Below are 22,877 nucleotides of genomic sequence, written 5' to 3'. Positions count from 1 at the left end.
TTGCTCTTTGACACGGTGATGGATGTTCTCCACCTCATGTTTGAGAGGGCGGCGGACGCGGGCTTGCTCATGGAACTTTCCCCTAGTGGTTTCTGGCATCTCACCTCGATGTATGCCGATGATGTGGTCACCTTCATCGGACCCACCAGGTTGGATCTTCATACCTGCGCTCAGATCGTGCAGGACTTTGGGGTGGCATCGGGCCTGCGCACTAACCTGGCCAAGTGCTCGCTTCACCTCATTCGCTGCTCTCAGGAGCAAGTGGACCTGGCCAGCTCTATCCTAGGCTGCGAGGTGGCCTCTTTCCCTTTCAAGTACTTGGGACTCCCCCTTGGACTTAGAAAGGTGACAGCGGCACAGCTACAGCCCATGGTGGACAGTGCGGCCAATAGGCTGCAGCCGTGGTGTGCCAACCTTCTCACCCGTGGAGGGAGGACCATTCTGGTCCAGACTACTCTCTCGGCGATCCCGATTCACGCCATGATGTCTCTGGACATCCCTCCGACGGTCATTGAGGCGTTGTTGAAGATTTGTCGCGCCTTCCTTTGGAAAGGGCGGCGGGAGATCTCGGGTGGTCACTGCTTGGTCGTGTGGGACAAAGTGGCTTCCCCAAAGCCGCTTGGGGGCCTAGGTATTCTGAACCTTCGCCTCCTCAATCTTGCCCTTCGATGTCGTTGGGCGTGGCTGCAAAAGGTGGATCCGTCAAAGGCTTGGGCGGAGTTCAACATTCAACTCCCCGGCCTCTGCATGGCAATCTCGGACGCTGCTATTTGTTACACGGTGGGCAATGGCGACCGGGCTAGATTCTGGACGGATCGCTGGCTAGACGGGGCCAAAGTGGCGGAGATCGCTCCGAACGTGGTTAGCATGGTCTCGAGGAGGAGAGCAGCGGCATGCTCGGTGAGGGAGGGCCTCTCGGGCCAGTGGCTTCGCGATTGTGGCCCCGATATGAGTGTCGAGGCTCTCCCAGAGTTCTTCGTTCTCTGGCAGAGGTTGGCCAACTTCCACTTGGACCCCGAGCGAGAGGATTTGCCTCTGTGGAGATGGTCGCCTGACGGTTGCTACTCCGCCAAGTCGGCGTATGGAGCCTTCTTCGCGGGACAGGTGAGGGCTCCTATCTCCGATGAGATTTGGCTCTCCCGGGCTCCCTATAGTTGCAAGTTCTTTGCGTGGCTCGCCGCGAAGAACCGTTGTTGGACGGCGGATAGACTTCAGAGACGTGGCCTGCCTCGCCCACCGGCCCGTCCTTTGCGCGACCAGGAGCCAGAGTCCCTGCAGCATCTGCTCCTTGGCTGCGTGGTGTCGCGGGAGGTCTGGTTTTGGGCCCTTCGCTGTTGGGGCAAGGAGGACTGGCTCCCAGCGGCGGACACCGAGCTTCAGGTGGTGGTCTTCTCGTACCTACCCGGCGGCTCATAGCCGGGACATGTGGACCGCGATCATCCTAGTGTTCTGGTGTATTTGGAGGCACCGGAACGATGTGGTCTTCAACGGCGTGGCGGCTTCGCAGTTCACCATTAGAGACAGGATTAGTCTGGAGTTTGATAGGTGGCGGCTGGCCAAGCTCTTCCCTGGCACCCTTTTTGCTTTTCTTGATCCTAGTCTTCTCCCGTGGCAGCTAGGAGAGTAGGCGTGCGTGGGGAGCTGCTCCCCCTTGTGAGCAGCATCAACTTTGCCTTCTTTGGCTTTCTTCTATATAATTGATACACCTTTTCATGGTGTATCCTCGAAAAAATTCTTTGGCTTTCTTCTATATACATGGTGTATCCTCAAAAAAAAAGGAGAGATGCAGATATGTGCCTTACAAAATTAGTAAGTACATAAATACGGAAGTTTGTTTAGGCAGCTCCTCGTTGTGGTCCGTGGTTCGAGTAATGGTCTCATCGGCAGTCCAATAAATGTGAAATTAAGACTTGAGTACATACAAACCCTGAAGTTTTCACTAGCATAGTCAACCACTACCACTCGACCCGTAAATCTGTCCCTTGACTGCAGAGCTATCACAGAGCTAGCTAGCTCCATGGAAGCAGTGAACCTGGAGGGTACCACCTCTGGTAAAGATCAAACCAACCACGAACTGTAAGACTGTGCACGGTGGAATAACATATCAAGAATTCCAGGCTGCATATGCATCAATATAATTACCTGTAGTTCAGAGAGATGACTTATGTGGTGTTTGCAAGGTGCAGTATGCTTCGGGATGCTTGGTATGAACAATCTCTGTCTGACTGAGACACAAGAACGACAGCCTGGAAAATGCTGCAGGGGTTGTGAATCTTTCGTATCTATCTAAGCAGACGTTCAGTTCTACGGCAACCTAAGCAGGAAACAGAAACTATGGCGACTGCTTCCATAGGCTCCCAAGCGAACAATTGCATAACCGTACCATTATGCACGTGCTCCTTCCGCCGGCGCTAGCGGGTCGGGTTAGGTTAGCCCCGAAGATCCATATCGATTGTACCCTTGTATTGTACTCGTTGAAAAGATATACGTACGGTGTACCCTTGTACTCTTGAAAGGGTATAGGCTGTATGTACGTTTCGGTGTATGTACGTCATCGGTGTATACGTCTGATGGATCGATGTGGTGGTCCTCGTCGGTTGTCACTTTCCATTCTCACGTACCTTCATCAGCTCGTCGCAGCCGCCAGTCCGGCGATCTCCGATCTAGATCCGGCGTCCAACCTTGGCCCGAGTCCACCCCTCCCACGGCCGCCATTCATACCTAGGGTTTTGATCCCTCCGTCTTGTTGTAGCCGGTCGATCCCTCGCCACCGCCATTTGCACGTACCCCGGTTAATCGTAGCTAGCAGGCGTGGTTGGTTACCTCGGCGATCTCCTATCCTTCCCGCATCCGGTGGATCGCTGGCCGTCACCGCGGTGCGCACGACAATACGGCGGCGAACGTCTGAGTCATCCACCCTCCGCCTCCCCACGATCAACATTTATAGGTCGTTCCATTGCAAGGCAGAGCACCGCCGATCCCAACTTCCCGTGGCTGCCCAGATTGCCACCGACGCCCAGAAGAGGTTAGCCCCCGTGCCACACTGTTATTCTATTCTTATTCCATGTATACTTTATACGATGTATTGTCGCATTTGTGCTTAGGGTGTAATTTGTTGTTCAAAATTTTACCAATTTTTTCGAAGCCGAGTTTTTATGTTGATTAGGTCAGTGATGTTGGTTTTATTTGATCGGATGGACGGCTCTATGGCTTACGGGATTGACAATGAGAAAGCAACTACGGATGTTGATGACTCTAGATGGGAGGCTTTTGATATTTCATCTTCAGAAGATGAATATGAAATACCTTCGTCTGATGATGATGATAGCATTTTTGGTGATCCTGTATCTGAGTCTGATAATGTGAGTCACTCACATTTTCATATTTTATCAGTACAGTGTGCATGGGAATATTTTGTCCTTGAATTTTGCCTCCTTGTTGCAAATTTTGTAGATGGACATCGATGATGAAGACAGCATAAGTGGTACAGATGATGAACCCACTTCTGAAAATACGAGTGATGTATGTTTTCTTTTATCTTACTTGTCTTCTTCCAGGTGAAGATGAATATACATGTAATTTGCTATTTTCCTACAAATTGCGCAGGTTGTTGTAATCAGAAACAGTGAGCTTACCTACTACGGGGATTCTGATTTGGAAGACTTTGCTTATGAAGAGGATGTTCCTGAGCAGTTAAAATCATTAGAAGGGGGGGTTTCACAGCTGTCAAAATCTGAATGCAAAAGCGAATTAAGATTTTCTTTTGATGCATTGCAATGCATAATAGAACAAATCAAAGTGTCAGTAACAATAACGCCATGTTTGTCATATTTGTTTAGGTGACAGGAAGTTCCCAGCTGGACCATACTAAGCAGGAAGATAATAAGGATCCATATCATATTGATGCTGAAATGAGCAGACAGCGAAAGTATGAGGCTGTAAAGGCCATGACCTTTGTTTCCGAAGAGGCTGCCTATTATTTCTACAACAAGTATGCCAAAGAACATGATTTTAGCATTCGACGCGAGAAGAAAAAGGAACGCCTTGATGAATTAGGGACACCCACCATGACGTATAGGCGGTTTCTTTGCTCCAGGGCTGGGCAACGTGAAAGCAAGTACTTAGAAATGGAAGGCCGGACATATAGGCACCGACCTGAGTCTCGCTGCAACTGTGGTGCCCATTTCAGTGTGTCGTATAACGAGAAAAAAGGGTGTTTGGACTGTTCTGAGATTTGACGACAATCACAACCATAAGCATGCTACAGCTGATCAAATCGCTTTTCTTCGGTCTCATAGAAAGATCAAGGCTCATCAGAAATCTAGGATCATGTCACCGGGAGCTGCTTGGGATGAGATTATTCAACATTATGAGGACATTTATCGGTGACATTCGGAAAATACAGCAGGGTAGGATTTGTAAGAAAGGATCTTTACAACATGTCTTGCCGTGAAAAGAGGAAGATGATTGCAAAGGGTGACGTCAACACAACCATTGGCATTATGGAGAAGAGGAAGCAAGATGATCCTAAATTCTATTTTGATTACAAGCTTGGTAAAGGTGGAAAATTGTTACACCTGTTCTGGTGTGATTCTCGGTCTCGGCGAGGACTATGCCGACTTCGGTGACGTGCTTGGTGTTTGACAACACGTACAAAACAAATCGGTATGCTATGCCGTTCATACCTTTTGTGGGAATAAACAATCACCGCCAGACTACGTTTTTTGCATGCGCCATTGTCTCGGACGAAAAGGAAGTAACATACAAGTGGTTGTTAGAAACATTCCCGAAAGCCATGTATCGGCGAAGCCTAAAGGGATCATCACCGATGGGGACGCTGCAATGATCGCCGCTGTTGGTAAAGTCTTTCCAGGCGTGTGGTACCGTGTTTGTACGTGGCATATTGAGAAGAACATGAAGAAGCACATTCCCGACCTGGCTCACAATGAATTTCGGTACGTTGTTGTACTACACCACTTCGGAACAAGTATTCGAGGGGAGATGGAGGGCATTCGTCGAGAAGCACCAGACGGAATTAACCAAAGAATGGATGAAGAGGATGTATAGGAGGAAGAATTTGTGGTCAGCCGCGTATCTAGTGAATGGATATTTCCTCGGAATGAAAAGCAACCAGAGGAGCGAGAGTTTGAACTCCACCCTACACACCCACCTTGACTTTGGACTGACAATGGTGGATATGGTTGTGCACTACGAGAATAATAGAGAATCAAGGTCCTAGAAAACGACCAAAAACAAACGATCCTTTTTGAGAAAAATCAGTGTAATTCAAGTAATATCCATCAAGGTCCCAGCATTCTTGTTCGAGCTTATAGGCCAATCGTGTCCACGCCGTTGCTGTCGCGACTATGTCCGACTTGCGTGGCTATGGCCCATGCGAATAGGAAACGAGAAGAGTCCGTGCGGGGACTTGATGCAGTGAGAAGATATCTAGTGCTCCATGGCACTTGTGCGCTACTGGATTCCCAAAATCTGAGCCCTCCATTCTTATTTAAAGGACATGATTTAATGTGACCACTTGACCTGCCCCAATCGTGCCACATATTCGAACAAGACCCTGTCTTTTTCCATAATGTTGTACATCATCCCTCTCTCTCCCCTAGAGGATTCAGTTCATCCGAAATCGCCTCGAGGCTAGGTTGATTGTGGAGTGTGTGAAGCTCAGCTGCTGCCAATATTGTTCTAACCTGGAAATACTTGGGTAGTTCCATGGTTAACTATTGAACTTTCAGCTATTGGATTTGGATCTCAGCTGGACTTAGTGTACGGGCGTTCATGTTGTGATCACTAAATTAGGATATACAGAGCAATATACCCAAACCAGAAAGGAAAATACTTAGAGCATCTCCAACAGGCGCACAAAAAGTCGGCGCGCTATACCTCCATTCCGCCACGCTGTAAAAGGATGGCGCGCGCTGGGCGAATTTTGCCCCACCGGACGCGCCAAAATGCAGCGCGTGCGCGGGAGGAAAAAATGGTCCTCCGCCGGGCGCGCCAAAATACAGCGCGCGCGGGCGCGGAAAACAACTTTCTACACTCATATGCATTCAACAAGATCAAATACTCACATATTATCATGAAACAAATGATCTACCATAGTTTAAATGGGTACAAAGTGCAACACACATCACATAGTTCAAGAACGACACACAAAATGACGTAGTTCAACAACGACACACAACATATAGTTCAAGTGGAACACACAACACAAATGCATATCACACTTCCGCATTTTCCAAGTCAACACATTCTTCTTCTTCCTCGTCATCTTGGGTTGAAGGAGGAATAGTAGCATTCATGGAAGACACGAATCCTCCGGGTGGTGCTCCCATAGACCCATACACACCACTCACCGAGCCTCCCATAGTCCCTCCAAACACTCCTCCATAGCTTGGTCCTCCCATGCCGGTCATGCCTCCATAGCCTCCCATGCCGGCCATGCCTCCCATGGCGGGCATGGGCATGCTTCCCATGCCGGCCATGCCTCCCATGCCGGTCATGCCTCCCATGCCTCCTCCAAACGTCGGCATGCCTCCTCCAAACATGCCTCCACCAAACATGCCGGCCGTGGGTGTGTTCATATTGGCTATCAACAATCTCTTCTTGGCCAACACTTCGTCGCGAGCAAGGTTGATGTACTCCTTTTGCCTCTCATCCATTTGGGAAGTATCCATCAAGAAAAGCTTCCTCTCCTCCTCCGCTAGGCGTAGATGCTCCTCGGTGGCTTGCCTCTTCTCCTCCAAAGCCAACTTCCTCTCCTCGTTGGCGGCAATCCTCTCCTCCAAAGCGGCTCTCCGAGCTTCTATAGCATCCATAGCCTCTTTCTCTAAGTTTCTTGCCATCTTCCTATCTTCATTTGCTTGCAACCGTGCATTTGCAATCCTTTCCATAGCCATTGCAATGTCGTCTTCTCCGGCCTTCTTTCCCTTCATATCTTTGGTGGTCTTCCTACCAAGCACATTCCTCCGCCCATTGTTGACCGAGTGAGGAGTGGAGCTTCTCTTCTTGCCTTCGTCACTTGAATCATCATCATCGATGATTGTTGCATCACCAGTAGCATTGGCCGCCATAGTTGCCGCATCCAACTTGCCGCGGGTCTTCCACTTTTCTTCATTCCCTAGCACTTCATAGCAATGATGCAAGGTGAATGGCTTGCCAAGAATCTTGTTGCCTTTCTTGTTCTTCTTTCCCACATCCCTAAACAATCCTTGAGCCATAGAGTTCTACAAAGCAAGTAAAAGAGAATAGATGAGCTATATGAACTAGAAGCGTATTCTTCACATATGAGCCATATGGTCAACATAGTAGTAGAATGGCTTACTGATACGTCTCAAACGTATCTATAATTTCTTATGTTCCATGCTAGTTTTATGACAATACTCACATGTTTTATATACACTTTATATCATTTTTATGCATTTTCCGGCACTAACCTATTAACAAGATGCCGAAGTGCCAGTTCCTGTTTTCTGCTGTTTTTGGTTTCAGAAATCCTATACAGAAAATATTCTCGGAATTGGACGAAACAAAAGCCCACGGTCTTATTTTCCACGGAGCCTTCCAGAAGACCGAAGAGGAGACGAAGAGGGGCCACGAGGCGGCCACCCCACCCGGCGGCGCGGCCAAAGGGGGGCACGCCGCCCTATGGGGTGGGCCCCTCGGGCGCCCCCCGACTCTGCCCCTTCGCCTACTTAAACTCTCCGTCGCGAAAACCCTAGTACCGGGAGCCACGATACGAGAAAAGTTACGGAGACGCCGTCGCCGCCAATCCCATCTCGGGGGATTCAGAAGATTGCCTCCGGCACCCTGCCGGAGAGGGGAATCATCACCGGAGGGCTCTACATCACCATGCCCGCCTCCGGACTGATGCGTGAGTAGTTCATCCTTGGACTATGGGTCCATAGCAGTAGCTAGATGGTTGTCTTCTCCTCTTGTGCTATCATGTTTAGATCTTGTGAGCTGCCTATCATGATCAAGATCATCTATTTGTAATGCTACATGTTGTGTTTGTTGGGATCCGATGAATATGGAATACTATGTCAAGTTGATTATTGATCTATCATATATGTGTTGTTTATGATCTTGCATGCTCTCCGTTGCTAGTAGAGGCTCGGCCAAGTTGATACTTGTAACTCCAAGAGGGGGTATTTATGCTCGATAGTGGGTTCATGCCTGCATTGAATGCGGGATAGTGACAGAAAGTTCTAAGGTTATGGATGTCTTTGTTGCCACTAGGGATAAAACATCAATGCTTTGTCTAAGGATATTTGTATTGTTTACATTACGCACGGTACTTAATGCAATTGTCCGTTGTTTGCAACTTAATGCTTGGAAGGGGTGCGGATGCTAACCCGAAGGTGGACTTTTTAGGCATAGATGCATGCTTGGATAGCGGTCTATGTTCTTTGTCGTAATGCCCTAAGTAAATCTCATATTAGTCATCATGATATGTATGTGCATTGTTATGCCCTCTCTATTTGTCAATTGCCCAAGCTGTAATTTATTCACCCAACATGCTATTTATCTTATTGGAGAGACACCACTAGTGAACTGTGGACCCCGGTCCATTCTTTTACATCTGAAATACAACCTACTGCAATCATTGTTCTCTGTTGTTCTTTGCAAGCAAACATCATTCTCCACACCATACGTTTAATCATTTGTTTACAGCAAGCCGGTGAGATTGACAACCTCACTGTTAAGTTGGGGCAAAGTATCTTGATTGTGTTGTGCAGGTTCCACGTTGGCGTCGGAATCCCTGGTGTTGCGCCGCACTACACTCCTTCACCAACAACCTTCACGTGGCCTTCATCTCCTACTGGTTCGATAAACCTTGGTTTCTTGCGAGGGAAAACTTGCTGATGTACGCATGACACCTTCCTCTTGGGGTTCCCAACGGACGAGTGCTTTACCGTCACAAGGAAGCTACTTTCTGGCCCCGTTGCAATCCCTGCCGCGTCAACAGCAGCTACTTTTCTGGCGCCGTTGCCGGGGAGATCAAGACACGCTGCAAGGGGAGTCTCTCACATCCAATCTCTTTACTTTGTTTATTGTCTTGCTTTACTTTATTTTATTTTCTGTCTTGTTTGCTTTCTTTATATCAAAAACACAAAAAATTAGTTACTTGCATTTAAATTGTTATCATGTCTAGTCATGTACTTGTTACTCTGTCACCCGAGGAACTGATCTTTACTTTTAAACAAGGGGATGAGGAGAGTTTTAAAGAGGCTTGGTCTAGAATTTTTGATTCTTATGTTAAAACTGAACCTAAAATGACTCTAAGCCTGCTTCTTAGCAACTTTTATTTTGGGCTTATTCTTCGCTATAGATATGCCTTGGATGCTGTAGTGGGAGGAGATTTCCTTCACTGCAATGGGGATCAAGCTTTTAATGCCATAAAAAAATTGGTTACATCATCTAGCTCCGCTAATAATTTTGATTCATCTCTTGCTAGTATTTATAATAGATTAAACACTCTCGAGACAAATTTATCTTGTTTAAAAGAAGGGTATAGTCAGATTCGTGAGCATTTTGATTATGTCCCAGTAAACTTTGAACCTTCAATGTGGGACCCTACTATTAAAGTTGCTATTTGTGGTGAAACTTTTTATGCCCGTTGTGATATTATGTCTGAGTTTTGCCTTATGCCTAAAAGTATATATAAATCTTTGACACTTTGGGGACTTACTGAAGGAGGAGAAGGAATAACTCTTACAGATAACTCTGTTATAATTCCTAAGGGAATAGCTGAAGGTGTGTTCACAACCTTTCTTGGAAGAACGGTATCCACTGATTATCTCGTTATTGAATGTGTAGGGACAGGACAAATCACACTTGGAAGATCCCTGCTGAAACTCTTGGGAGCAACCATAGATATGGGGAAAGGCACTCTAAATTTTACCTCTACACCCAGATGCGGTCATATATTCCCTAAACCAAAGAGTAAGAATAAGAGTAAGAAGGGTAGGCGCAAAGCCCCTGGTAATAATGTTAATGCTTCTTCTCTTGATGTTACTTGATTTACACTTTCTGCGCCTAGCTGAAAGGCGTTAAAAAAAGCGCTTATGGGAGATAACCCATTATTTTATTTCTGCAATTTTTGTTTTATATTTGTGTCTTGGAAGTTGTTACTACTGTAGCAACCTCTCCTTATCTTTACTTTATTGCATTGTTGTGCCAAGTAAAGTCTTTGATAGTAAGGTTGATACTAGATTTGGATTTTTGCGCAGAAACAGATTTCTAGCTGTCACAAATTTGAGCTGTTCTCTCTGTAGGAGAATCTAAAAATTCTGAAAAAATTCGTGAGTAATCCTCAGATATGTACGCAACTTTCATTCAATTTGAGCTTCTTCATCTGAGCATGTTAAGTGCCTCGAAAAAATTCTTCTTTACGGACTGTTCTGTTTTGACAGATTCTGCCTTTTATTTCACATTGCCTCTTTTACTGTGTTGAATGGATTTCTTTGCTCCATTAACTTTCAGTAGCTTTGGGTAATGTCCAGAAGTGTTAGGAATGATTGTGTCCTCTCTGAACATGTGAATTTTTGATTATGCACTAACCCTCTAATGAGATTATTTTGAGTTTGGTGCGGAGGAAGTTTTCAAGGGTCAAGAGAGGAGGATGATATAATACGATCAAGAAGAGTAAAAAGTCTAAGCTTGGGGATGCCCCCGTGGTTCATCCCTGCATATTTCAAGAAGACTCAAGCATCTAAGCTTGGGGATGCCCAAGGCATCCCCTTCTTCATCAACAACTTATCAGGTCACCTCTAGTGAAACTATATTTTTATTCCGTCACATCTTATGTGCTTTACTTGGAGCGTCTGTACGCTTTTATTTTTGTTTTTGTTTGAATAAATTCGGATCCTAGCATTCTTTGTGTGGAGAAAGACACGCTCCGCTGTTTCATATGAACACTGGTGTTCTTAGCTTTACTCTTAATGTTCATGGCGAAGGTTGAAAACCGCTTCGTTTATTGCTATTTGGTTGGAAACAGAAAATGCTTCATGTGGTAATTGGTATATGGTCTTGAATAATTTGATACTTGGCAATTGTTTTGAGCTCTCAAATAGATCATGTTTAAGCTCTTGCATCATGTAGTTTGAACCTATTAGTGGAGAATTACTTTAGAGCTTGTTGAAATTTGGTTTGCATGATTGGTCTCTCTAAAGTCTAGATATTTTACTGGTAAAAGTGTTTGAACAACAAGGAAGACGAGTGTAGAGTCTTATAATGCTTGCAATATGTTCTTATGTAAGTTTTGCTTGTACCGGTTCATACTTGTGTTTACTTCAAACAACCTTGCTAGCCAAAGCCTTGTCTTGAGGGGGAATGCTTCTCGTGCATCCAAAACCTTGAGCCAAAACTTATGCCATTTGTGTCCACCATAACTACCTACTATGTGGTATTTCTCTGCCATTTCAAAGTAAATTGCTTGTGTGCTACCTTTAAAATTTCATTCCTTGTCTTTGCAATATATAGCTCATGGAAAAGTAGCTTAAAAACTATTGTGGTAAAGAATATGTCGCTTATGTATCTTATTTCTTATAAGTTGCTTGTTGAGCGGTAACCATGTTTCTGGGGACGCCATCAACTGTTCTTTTGTTGAATATCATGTGAGTTGCTATGCATGTTCGTCTTGTCTGAAGTAAGGGTGATTTGCCATGAGTTGAATGGTTTGAGTATGCATATTGTTAGAGAAGAACATTGGGCCGCTAACCAAAGCCATGTATCATGGTGGAAGTTTTAGTTTGGACATTAATCCTCAATCTCTTATGAGAATATTATCTGTTGTTGAATGCTTATGCATTAAAGAGGAGTCCATTATCTGTTTTCTATGTTGTCCCGGTATGGATGTCCTCAAGTTGAGATCTATCAAAAACGAGAAATCAAATGCAATCTATCTCCTTGGACCTTTGTACGAGGTGACATAGAGGTACCCCTTTGTGACACTTGGTTGAAACATATGTAATGCAATGATAATCCATGGAAATCCGAGCTAATTAGGACAAGGTGCGAGCACTATTGGTATTCGATGCATGAGGCTTGCAACTTATAGGATGTCTTATGCATAACACATATGAATTATTACTACCGTTGACAAAATTGTTTCCATGTTTTCAAAATAAAAAGCTCTAGCACATGAGTAATCCCTGCTTCCCTCTGCGAAGGGCCTTTCTTTTACTTTATGTTGAGTCAGTTTACCTACTTCTTTCTATCTTAGAAGCAAACACTTGTGTCAAGCTGTGTGCATTGATTCCTACATACTTGCTTATTTGCACTCATCATATTACTTTGTGTTGACAATTATCCATGAGATATACATGTTGAAGTTGAAAGCAACTGCTGAAACTTATATCTTCCTTTGTGTTGCTTCAAAACCTTCTATCAAGAATTTATTGCTTTATGAGTTAACTCTTATGCAAGACTTATTGATGCTTGTCTTGAAAGTACTATTCATGAAAAGTCTTTGCTATATGATTCAGTTGTTTAGTCATTATCTTTACCATTGCTTTGAATCACTTCATTCATCTCATATGCTTTACAATAGTATTGATCAAGATTATGATAGTAGCATGTCACTTCAGAAATTATCCTTGCTATCGTTTACCTACTCGAGGGCGAGTAGGAACTAAGCTTGGGGATGCTTGATACGTCTCAAACGTATCTATAATTTCTTATGTTCCATGCTAGTTTTATGACAATACTCACATGTTTTATATACACTTTATATCATTTTTATGCATTTTCCGGTACTAACCTATTAACAAGATGCCGAAGTGCCGGTTCTCGTTTTCTGCTGTTTTTGGTTTCGGAAATCCTATACGGAAATATTCTCGGAATTGGACGAAACAAAACCCCACGGTCTTATTTTCCACGGAGCCTTCCGGAAGACCGAAGAATAGACGAAGAGGGGCCACGAGGCGGCCACCCCACTGGCGGCGCGGCCAAAGGGGGGGGCGCCGCCCTATGGGGTGGGCTCCTCGGGCACCCCCGACTCGCCCTTCGCCTACTTAAACTCTCCGTCGCGAAAACCCTAGTACCGGGAGCCACGATACGAGAAAAGTTACGGAGACGCCGTCGCCGCCAATCCCATCTCGGGGGATTCAGAAGATTGCCTCCGGCACCCTGCCGGAGAGGGGAATCCTCACCGGAGGGCTCTACATCACCATGCCCGCCTCCGGACTGATGCGTGAGTAGTTCATCCTTGGACTATGGGTCCATAGCAGTAGCTAGATGGTTGTCTTCTCCTCTTGTGCTATCATGTTTAGATCTTGTGAGCTGCCTATCATGATCAAGATCATCTATTTGTAATGCTACATGTTGTGTTTGTTGGGATCCGATGAATATGGAATACTATGTCAAGTTGATTATTGATCTATCATATATGTGTTGTTTATGATCTTGCATGCTCTCCGTTGCTAGTAGAGGCTCCGGCCAAGTTGATACTTGTAACTCCAAGAGGGGGTATTTATGCTCGATAGTGGGTTCATGCCCGCATTGAATGCGGGATAGTGACAGAAAGTTCTAAGGTTATGGATGTCTTGTTGCCACTAGGGATAAAACATCAATGCTTTGTCTAAGGATATTTGTATTGTTTACATTACGCACGAGTACTTAATGCAATTGTCCGTTGTTTGCAACTTAATACTCGGAAGGGGTGCGGATGCTAACCCGAAGGTGGACTTTTTAGGCATAGATGCATGCTTTGGATAGCGGTCTATGTTCTTTGTCGTAATGCCCTAAGTAAATCTCATATTAGTCATCATGATATGTATGTGCATTGTTATGCCCTCTCTATTTGTCAATTGCCCAACTGAAATTTGTTCACCCAACATGCTATTTATCTTATTGGAGAGACACCACTAGTGAACTGTGGACCCCGGTCCATTCTTTTACATCTGAAATACAACCTACTGCAATCATTGTTCTCTCGTTGTTCTTTGCAAGCAAACATCATTCTCCACACCATACGTTTAATCCTTTGTTTACAGCAAGCCGGTGAGATTGACAACCTCACTGTTAAGTTGGGGCAAAGTATCTTGATTGTGTTGTCCAGGTTCCACGTTGGAGCCGGAATCCCTGGTGTTGCGCCGCACTACACTCCTTCACCAACAACCTTCACGTGGCCTTCATCTCCTACTGGTTCGATAAATCTTGGTTTCTTACTGAGGGAAAACTTGCTGCTGTACGCATCACACCTTCCTCTTGGGGTTCCCAACGGACGAGTGCTTTACCGTCACAAGGAAGCTACTTTCTGGCGCCGTTGCAATCCCTGCCGCGTCAACAGCACTTACCCTATCATTCTCATTTATGCCACTTGGATTAAGAACATCGATGTTGGCTTGCACGCCCGCCCATTTTTGGCAATCAGTGTTGATGCCGGACCAACGGGACCGAAGTGAGCGCATGGTTCGCTCGTTCCCACTTGTGTTGTGTGTGTTGAAGTACTCCGTCATCCTCATCCAATATGTATCTCGTGTTTGATCGGTACCGGTTGTTGGATCCATTCCAATTGTCAACCACGTCTTGCAAAGCAACTTGTCCTCCGCTATGGTGTAGTTCGACGACCGACAGGGATGGCGAGGTTCAATCAACCCTTCTCCTTCCTCATCGACATCCTCATATTCTTCATATCCTTCAACGGCTTCATCATGCATAAACGAAGATCCAACATTTATTGTCTCCATGAATGTATCATCATCGACTCTACATTGCAATGAACTTCATTATTCTCCGGCTATATATGCATCTAGACTAAAATTTGGAGGAAAAGTAGTGTTTTTTTTACCTCTCGGGCATTTCATCATGCACCGTATGTGCACCCGCGGGGTTGCTGAGCGGAGGCGCCGGCGGCGTCTGGTTCGCCGGTGGAGGAGGCGGCGGAGGCTGCGGGCGGCGGGAGGCGGGCGCCTTCGCTTTCTTCGGCGGCGTGACGGAGGCGGCAGCGATGTATGGCCGCTTGGTCGACGGCGCCTTCCTCCTCGGCGCCGCTCACGCCTTGCCAGCGGCCTGCGCGGCTGCCATCTGCGCGGCGGCGGCGCCGTTCTGTAGCATCCCGCGCGGCGGAACGAAGAGCGCACGGGCTGCGGCGGTTGTGTTGCCGGCGTCGGCGCCACCGCTAGGGTTTGCCGCATTGGGCAGCGGCGGGTGGGACGGAGTAGGGAGGGGTTGCTAGGTTGCCGGAGATCCCGTCCATCGTCGGGATTGCGCCGGCGACCGCGCGGGGCGAGGGATTGGGCGGTCGGGCGGCGAGGCGGAAGGGGAAGTTTCAGCGTGGGGGTTTCTTCGCGTGTGGTCGAGCGATGCCGCGCGCTGTAGCCGGCGCACAAAGTGTAGCGCACGCGATAGCGCAAACCCGCCTGCGCCCAAAAAAAATTGCAGCGCCACGCCGTTTGCCGCGTCTGCTGGAGCGCCTATTTTCCTCCCGCGCGCTGCATACCGGCGGTTTTTTTACAGCGCGGCCTATATAGCGCGCCTGTTGAAGAAGCTCTTAGATAAATTGAGTTGGCCTTCTCGGCATGTGCAGGTGCAGACCCTTGTTATCGGGAGCCGGCGGCCGCACACTCTAATGTTTGAGACAATTTGGGGCTGCAATGGGAGATATCAGGGATTACGGATCCCGTGCCACAATTTGAATATATAGGGACTAGTCTGCAAATATTTGGTGGTGGAGTGGAGACAGTAGTTATTAAAGGGCTGCCCTAGCTAGCGCTCGAGCGCCAGGGAGAAAATAAGCGCTCAGTTTTCAACCAATTTTTTTCTTTCCATTTTTGGCAAATTTTGGACTGTAGTGGAGGCTATTGAGGGAAAGTTTTGCATGCATGTAGAAACAGACGAATTTGATGACGTAAGCGAGAATCTTTCCGAATTTGAAAATTCAAAACGTTTTATCTCACAAACGACAACTCCGATTTAAGATCTGTTTTCACCAATAAATCCGTCTCGACGGGATCTTCAAAACTAGCACCCATGTTAATATGTTTCGACAAACTTTTTTACGGCTAAAAGTTATCAACCCTCTCTATTTGAATAATCAACCCCTCCGTACTTGAGTGATCAACGGTAAATGTATAAAATTATCAACCTGGTGTAGGCTATTGAGGGAAAGTTCTGCATGCATGCACAAATAGACGAATCTGCTGATGTCAGCGGAATCTTTTCTAAATTTGAAAATTCAAAACGTTTTAACTTTCAAACGACAACTTCAAATTAAGATTCGCTTTCACCAATAAATCCGTCTCGCCGAGATCTTCAAAACTAGCACCCATGTTGATATGTTTCGAGAAACTTTTTTTCGGGCTAAAAGTTATCAACCCTCTCTGTTTAAATAATCAATCCCTCCGTACTTAAGTGATCAACGGTGAATGTATAAAATTATCAACCTGGTGCAGGCTATTGAGGGAAAGTTCTGCATGCATGCACAAATAGACGAATCTGCTGATGTCAGCGGAATCTTTTCCAAATTTGAAAATTCAAAACGTTTTATCTCACAAATGACACCTTCAAATTAAGATTCGCTTTCACCTATGAGTCGGTCTCGACGAGATCTTCAAAACTAGCACCCATGTTGATATGTTTCGAGAAACTTTTTTTCGGGCTAAAAGTTATCAACCCTCTCTATCTGAATAATCAACCCCTCCGTACTTGAGTGATCAACGATAAATGTATAAAATTATCAACCTGGTGTAGGCTATTGAGGAAAAGTTCTGCATGCATGCACAAATAGACGAATATGCTGATGTCAGCGGAATCTTTTCCAAATTTGTAAATTCAAAACGTTTTAACTTTCAAACGACAACTCCAAATTAAGATTCGCTTTCACCAATAAATCCGTCTCGGCGAGATCTTCAAAACTAGCACCCATGTTGATATGTTTCGAGAAACTTTTTTTCGGACTAAAAGTTATCAACCCTCTCTATCTGAATAATCAACCCCTCCGTACTTGAGTGATCAACGGTAAATATATAAAATTATCAACCCCAAAGTTAATTTTATTTGAAACAGTTTAGCGTTTTTTTATAGTTTAGAAGCTATCAACCCGGTGTCCTGTTATTTATCAACAGTAAATATAAAATAACTACCAACTTTAAAAATCTAATATTATTTCAAATATTTTGGCGACTCTTTTTAGTTTACAAGTTATCAACCCGGTGCCCCGTTATTTATCAATGGTAATTATAAATAACTACCACCCTAAAACGTATTCCATTTAGAATATTTAAGCGAACATTTTTTTATTTTACAAGCTATCAACCTGGTGCCTCGTTATTTATCAACGATAAATATAAATAAATAATAACCCTAAAAAGTATTTTATTTAGAATATTTTAGCGACTCTCTTTTAATTTAGAAGCTATCAATCCGGTGACCCGCTATTTATCAATGGTAAATATAAATAAATATCAACCCTAAAAATTAATTTAATTTAAAATATGTAGCGACTCTTTTTTTGTTTACAAGTTATCAACCCGGTGCCCCGTTATTTATCAACGATAAAATATAAAATACCTAGCAACCCTAAAAAGTAATTTTCATTTAGAAATTTTTTAGCAACTTTTGTTAGCTTACAACTTAAAACAGTACTTAATTTGAGTAGCAAGTGGTAGTTCATTTGAGTTGCAAGTGGATCTTCCCACCCGTTATTTTCCCCCTTAAAAACCACTGGCCCGAAAAAGGGAATTGCAAAAGGACCCCATTAAATATGAATTACCGTACGAAAAAAAACCCAAAAGGGAATTGCAAAAAGAGAATTGAGAGTCTGCCTAGTGCTGAAGAAAAAGAGTGAGATGCTATGTGTATGCATGCAACAACTTACGAAAGAGTGCTGAAAAGTTGGCTCATTAAATGCAAATCCATGAGATGCTCTGTGCATGTGCATGCATGTAGTGTGAACGCTCTTGGCTGGATGCAACTTGCAAAGTAGTAATACAAACTGTTAGTGTGAACACGTGTGAACGCAATTAAAACACTACGTGATACAAAGGGAATTGAGTCGCGCTTTCGCGCGAGCACTCCGCGCCGACAGAAACCGATCGCTCGAGCGAGCGAGCGCCAGCGAGGGGATTCGGTTATTAAATGCAGTCCTTTGAATCGGAAGAGAGGGTCCAGATTTTGCTGGAATCAAGTAGCACACATGTGCTACGGAGCACTAGATATCTTCTCCCAGGCTACTTGGCCTGCTTGTGTAGAAATATTTCCTGGCTCTTTCCTCCTCTTATTTCGCGATCTTGAATTGGCCCTCCCCACTCCAAGCCAATCAACAATGTGTCAATGGACGGTGGTTTTTGTTCTCAATCGCGCTGCAGTCTTGTGGATGCCTTTCACACGGGTCCAAGCCAAACTGGACACACCATGGAAACTGAGCCTAGCATGCACCACAGGGAAAGATAAATACTACGGAGTAGAAGATTACTAGCTAGCTCCACGCAGAATTCACCCCACAAAATATTCCAAGTGTGGAGAACACAACTGTGGGGTTTCAATGCCAATCGATCTTCTATCTGTGCATAGCGGGCACAGTTTTATTCTTTCTTCTCTGCTTGGTCTCAACCCAAGTGTGCACGGCTTCGTTGTTTTGTGTGTCCCTCTTGCAGATGAGATGGACTAGAATAGGAACGGCGAGGTCAACCTGAAGGAGCTCCTCTTCTCCATGACCAAGGTGTGTAGGCCGTGAACACGACTTCTCCGTAGTATTTTTTTTTTGGTTCAGATATTGCATTGCATCTACTCTCATGTTTTGTTTCCTGTTTTGATACAGCAATGACCGTTGAGGGGAGCGGAAATCACGGAGGCGATCCGACTGGCGATTTCGCCACTCCATCGCCGACGAGGGAGAGATCGTCAAGGGAGAGATCGTCGGAGTGGATCCAAGGAAGCCGTTTCTGGCTTCTCCAACCATCCGATGATGAGGACGAAGGGGGAGAAGTGGAGCTTTCGCCGGAAGATGCAGACGCCGACTTGTCGATCAGGTATTTGTGCCGTACTCCCTCACCGGTGAGCGGCATCGACATGGTTGACAATTCGCGTGATCTCGCGCGACGGGTTCTCAAACAGATCGAGAAGCGCAATGCACAACGGATGGCGATCAAGACGTCCTTGATGTTCGCATCTTCTGAAGGTAAATCTTCACCTTTATCTTCTCCGATGCCGTTGGGCAAGGCTTTGGCAAAAAACATACTTGCGGCAAGGCCGGTTATGGAGCCATCAACTTTTCTGGATGACAATGACGGAGGTTGGACGGTGGTTCGTCGGAGGCATCGGCCGCCGGTGATCACTGGAAAGCTCCAAGATCCAAAAATTGTGAAAAATTCAAAAAACTCCGAACTCTCTGGTATGGGCCTGGCCGGATTGCAGGCTAGCCCAACCAAACATCTGGGTCATTGGAACCCATCGGTAGCGAGGGATCGATTCTCGCAAAGGCCTCGATCGGACGGAGCTCACGTGACGAGACAAGTTAAGGTAGGGACCTCGATTGCGGGGCATGCCTTCAGAAAATTACTAGGGTTTGTCTGGCGCAGAATTGAACCAGGCCAACAGGTGTGGCGGCGGCGTGAGTCTGCGTCGACGATGAATGGAGATGGTGGTCGCGGGGGGTTCAACCCAGGGCGGGGTGCTTTCAACCCTGGCCGTGGAGGCTTCCAGGGTCGGACTGGCTACCAGGGACACGGCTACCAGGGACGAGGAGGGTTCCAGGGTTGCCGTGGATTTCAAGGGCGTGGCAATGGTGCTCCGCGAGGCAGGCAGAGCGCTGGCCGTGGTGGTTATCACGCTCATCAAGGTACTGCTGAACAATCCGGTTTGGGGAGTGGGGCCAATTTTGTGCAAGGGGAGAATAGTAGCATGGGTGGCATCAATAATGATAATCACCGTCACTCTTGGGCGCCAAACCAACAGAGAAATCATGGTTATAGCTCTGGAAACAGTGGTGGTTATGGTGGGCAGAAGCAGAGGTGGCAGAATGATCGGGGGTACCATTACCGGCCCCGAGAAAATGCTACTAGCATGCAATCATGAGCGGGTATCGATGCTGAATTGCTACAGCAGACAGTTCAAGCAGTTGTTGCAGCGGTCACTGCAGCAAATAAGGCAACGGAATCAACTCAAAGTGTACCTCTCAATGCAACACCGACAGGAGGAGCAGGGCAGCATGCAATGACATCGGTTGCGACGTCTAATGCAGTTCCGCAAGCAATAATTGAGGTACAAGATGCTCAGGGGACAGGACCAAAAGCTAAAGACATTGAAGGACAAGGCCCGCAGAAGAAGAAGAAGAAGAAGAAGGAGGAGAAGTCAGGGTGTTTTAGGTGTAAGCAACCTGGACATCACATTGACGACTGTCCTACCCCTTACTGTGACCTTTGCGAGTCTGTACACCATGCTCCTCATGCTTGCCACCTTCATCAAGCCCCTAAGCCAACGACAATTCTTCATGGTTATGCAAATGAGGCCCTGATGTTTTTTGAGCTTGTTTGTGGTGCTTTTTAAGCTAAGGTGGAGAACCCAAGATTAGCTAAGGTTCTTGTTGAGGGAGATGCTATGACTATCCCTGAGCTTATTGATCAACTCAAGAAGATTGTCCCTTCTGACAAGTTCAATTGGGAAGTTTTTCATGTCAAGGACAATGTATACAGGGTCAAACTACCAAGTAAGCTGGAAGTTCAACGCCTTAAAAATCTTGGTACTTATATTTGCAATGATAGGGAATCATGCTTAGTTTTTGACATTTAGTCCTCATTGGAGGAGCCAATGTATTCTTTGCCAGAAGTTTGGGTTCGGGTGTCTGGTCTGCCTAGTGATATTATATCTAATTATTTGTCCTTATGGGGTGTGGGCACTCTTTTTGGCAAGACTTTAGATGTGGACATGGCTTATACCAGGAGACATAAGGTGCTTAGGACTAAGATTGGGTGTTTGGACCGTAGTCTTATTTCTAAAGATTGTGATATGTTTATTAGAAGGGGCTTTTTCAAGTTATTTTTTGAGGTAGAGGAAGATAATGGCAACCAAGAAGTTGACATGGTAGAGGTCAATAATGGAAGTGATGGTAATGATGACGCTCATAATGGAGAAAATACCAAAGAAGGGGGTAATGCAATGGATATGGACCCAAAAGGACAAGATGAAACAAATACTTCCAATCATGGTGGACAAGATGGTGCTTTTATTAGTGATGGAGTTCAAGGAATGCAATTGGCTAAACCTTTTGGTGAGGTTAATATTGGGACTATTAAAGTGCCCCTTAGCCCAACAGGTAACACTTTGGATGTTCAAAATCTGAGTCAAATTATGCTTTTTCCTATTAATTCATCACCTATCCATTTTCGGCTAAATGACAAATCTTGCACTGATTCTGAGGTTGATAGTGTGCCAGGAATATCCACCTTGGGATTGCCCTAAGTGGTCTTGGGATCTGTGCTGCAGAGTGGCAGTGCAGCGGAGAGCTGCCATTCAGAGGTGCAGCTGCTGTCCACCTCGGCCAGGGCGCGGTCAGCCGATGGCCTGCGGGTGGGCGTACCGGTGGTGGACGTGTGTGTGGCTGCTGACCACACAGCAACCGAGACGGGATTTGCTGTGGTCACTGATGGGGCGTTGGAAGGTGGTGGCCAGGATTTCTTGATGCAGAAGATCCACCCGACGCAGCTGGGGGCAAGTGGCTTGTCTCCACTGTCGGCTGCGGTGGAGGAGACAGGTTGCATGGGATCTTCTACACCGAAACAGTCTGCACTCAGTGTGCATGCGCCGGCGTGGCCGCAGAAGATCAGGCCAGTAGGTGCAGCGCGGGGACAGGAAGACAACGACGTTCTTTGGCCGGCAGACAAGGACAGTCATTGGCCAATTGATGGCCAATCATTGGGAGCACAGGTGGCTGTTGCTCATGGATCTTCTACGCATAATGTTACTGCAGCTCATGGTTCGGATCAACCTCCAATATCTTCGATTAATTGCTTTAATTCAATGGTAAACAATAATGAATTGTTAATGGCTGGAGGCAATCTTTTTAATACAGGAAATATCTGTTCTCCTTTTACAATGGGTGCTTTGGGTTCGGCAAAAGGGAATGAGGGTGAAGAGTTTATGGTACATAGAGGAGAAGGGAAGCTCAATATTGACCAGAATAGGGTGGGGATTGCCTCGCCTCAGGTCATTGGTAATGTCTCTAGCCCTCTCACAAATGAATTAAATTCTTCATTCTCTCTTAACCTTATTGAGTGTTCACCTGATAATGTGCCAGTTAATCATACTGTCGGGGAGATTATTGCTTTTGGGGGTATTCCAAAGCCCTCATCTGGAATGAGGTCCAGTGCAAGGTTGGGAAATCAGAAGGATGGGGACATGTCTCAGTTAGACAAAGCTATGAAGAGGGCACATATGCGGGATGATCCTCCTAATACAGGTAAACCGTTAATTCCAAAGCTTTCCATTGTTAATATTTTTGAGTCTGATTTTATACATAGAGCGGAATCGTTAGGAGTGTCCCTTGGAAAGAATGACTTGGAGGTGGCAAATTCTATTAAGGGTATTAAGAGTTTAGAGGAAAAATGCATTTTAACAATTTTGCAGAAAACTGTAGATGAGAATTTGAATAAAGATGAGGGACCCTCGACTCTTGTTATGTCCAAAGTATCTACTTTATGTGAGGATTTAATTGAGGATGAGGATATTCCACTAGAATTAGATGATCACTTGGAACATCTGAAACCGGCTATCAAGGGGAAAAAGACTAGACAAAGAAAAACTTATGATACTAATAATATTCGGAAAAGTACCAGGAGAAGAATTAAAAAACAATTTTCATAATGCAGAATCTAAAAGGTATGAATTGGAATCCAGGGGTTTTTGGAGATACTGCAAAGCAT

Source organism: Lolium rigidum, chromosome 4, assembly GCF_022539505.1.
Source record: "Lolium rigidum isolate FL_2022 chromosome 4, APGP_CSIRO_Lrig_0.1, whole genome shotgun sequence".
In the NCBI taxonomy this organism is placed as follows: domain Eukaryota; kingdom Viridiplantae; phylum Streptophyta; class Magnoliopsida; order Poales; family Poaceae; genus Lolium; species Lolium rigidum.
This window is presented reverse-complemented; position numbering follows the sequence as displayed.